Below are 2,651 nucleotides of genomic sequence, written 5' to 3' on the forward strand. Positions count from 1 at the left end.
ATCTCATTGTGCACACCACACAACAGTTTTACACACGCACTGTCGCCACAATCACTTACACCACTTACACAATCGCCACTTACACAATCACAGTCGCCACTTACACAATCAGTCTAGCACTGCGCTATGTCTCTCTCCGCTTTCGGCCCGCACTGCTGCCACGCTGGTAGTGAAAGTAGGCGGTTAAAGTTGAGTTGTGAAATCCGTGGTGCAGTAGTGACATGTGCCGCGCGTGGTGTCGATGATTTTGCGTGGTTAAAACGGATCCTTTTAATTCATGTTCCACGGAGGCATCCGCGTAGATGGATTGGCATCAAGCAGTAGTGACTGTGTTGCTATACGATCATTTGGAAAGTCAGGGTTACACCCCAGAGCGTGCTTCGTGGTCGTTTACAATGTGGGGAATTCTGAACATTCTGCGAAGATTGCTGTCACTGATTCTAGGATTCAGCACAAAGCAAGTGTGCGCAGTGCAGTGTTGCATGGTGTAGATAGCAGTAACTACAGGGCGCATGGCAGGAAGCGGTGCTCTGTTGTGCACTTGGCTTACCAGGGAAATGCTCATATTCAACTATGACAGGCATGCTAAGTGTTTACGGATTTTTCTTCGGGACGGTGGCAGGCGGCCATGGCCCAGCATGTCTGTGTGACGTTGTTGGTCAGAAGAAGCTCATGGCTACAATGGGATGGCTTCTACTATGCCATGGTGCCGGATATACGTTTGGAGCGCCTGTCGGCGGTGTGTTGATATAATGATACATACATCGTACATAATGCTTATATGCTGTCATATATATATATATATATATATAGTATATATATAGAGAAGAGAAGGAGGAGAGAGAGAGAGAAAGAGAGAGAGAGAGCGAGACAGAGAGAAGGGAGAGAGAGGAGAGAGAGAGAGAGAGAGGGAGAGGAGGAGAGAGAGAGCAGAGAGAGAGAGAGAGAGAGGAGAGGAGAGAGAGAGAAGAGAGGCGAGTCAATATCGTCGCAGGCATGCTGTGTAAGCAGTTAATTTAACCATTATTTACAATATGATTTTGGACACATGGGTAAACACAACGTGCTACAATGTTGCTTCCCAGGTCGCCTAAACGACGTTTTCCAAACAACGTCGGCAGCATATTACATGGCCGGATGTGTGGAGTGTCATCAGCAAGCCTGTGTCGTACTCGTGCTGCTACTTATCGGGAGACATAACCGTAAGAAGAAAGAACGGATGCAGGACGAGCACGTCACCTGTGACGTCAGTATTAATGTCCAGTTTGCCTAGGTTACCGGGACGTTAGGAAACTGTTAGGTATAACTATTTTGTCAAAATTTATTTATTGCAAATATGCTAAGAACATTTGTTTCGCTAAACATGCGGCATAAATTCACAACTGCGTGTAGAACCATGTGAGTAGTTGCATAAAGTACCGTCTTATTCAGTTCATATTTAAAACCTAGAAGTTTAAATGAAAAATTATTATTCGTTTCAGGAAGAAATGAATAGTATCAGTGAGGCTGAGACGTGTGCTCGTACCTGGAGTTAATATAGATGGCTACCAACGGGGTAGCTCTCGAGACGCTGCCACTGCCAATCGTAGACTATCAAGTCTTATATAGAGCACTTGCAGTCTGTACGTTGATATTTGTTCTGAAATATTAATCCTAATTCGGTATAATGATGACATTAAAATCAGATTTCACGTTGGCCACTATCATTTTCTGACGTTCGCTAATATTTTGCAACGTCACTAAGCACGTCACAGGTTTTTTGCCAAAAAATTGCGAAAACACTATATATATATATATATATATATATTATATATTGTGTGCGTATTTACGTTTACATCTATACTATGTATAAAATATATCGATAATTTCTCTATGCCTTCATATGTGAAAAAGTCTTTTGTTTTGTTCTGCGTAATCTTGCTTCGTTCCTGCTGTTGTGGTTTAGGTTGTTATTAATTTTGTATCATTTAGGTTGAGTTTGTTGATGTTTAACTGATGATCTTGCGTAATTCCATAAATTGTACCAATAGCTTCGTTGTTCATTCTATATTAATTGTATATATGTTGTGTGTCATTACATAAGTTTGTTCCTACCATTTTCTCGCATGGATTTAGTGAACTGCTGTGCTTTTACTGCTTGAATTTGGTACTATCTGAGCATGTAGAGTAAATTTTTTTTCCACGGGTAACGATCTACTCTGTATTTATGTATGTCTTATGTGTCATAATGATTATGAGGGTCGCGCCGTTAGGAGAGTGTCTTACGCCTTTTAGTTCGATATTTGAAGAGCCAGGGGGCAGCTAGCGGGGTTCGGCATGGCGGTTTTGTATCTCGTGTTTCTGCTCAGCTACGTTTTCCTAAATAAACGATGCTACTGAAGTTAGAATACTCTGTTGGGTTTACACAATCATGAACAGTGGTGTCAGAAGTGACTTCAAGAAGGCAGTTCAAGTACAGCATTGTAGTGCTGGCTTGGACAGAACAACGCGGGACGTTTGTTGTCCTGAAAGAGGGCGAGTCTACAGATTTGATACCGGTGGCCGCAGGAATGCGACAAGTCGATGGTGTCAACGAAAATGGCCCGATATGGCCCCGCTACTAAGTGGTTCCGCCAAGAGCCTGAAGAGATGGGAGTGAGTGGATAAGAGGC

This window comes from Priapulus caudatus, unplaced genomic scaffold (genome assembly GCF_000485595.1).
Source record: "Priapulus caudatus unplaced genomic scaffold, Priapulus_caudatus-5.0.1 Scaffold1335, whole genome shotgun sequence".
NCBI lineage: Eukaryota > Metazoa > Priapulida > Priapulimorpha > Priapulimorphida > Priapulidae > Priapulus > Priapulus caudatus.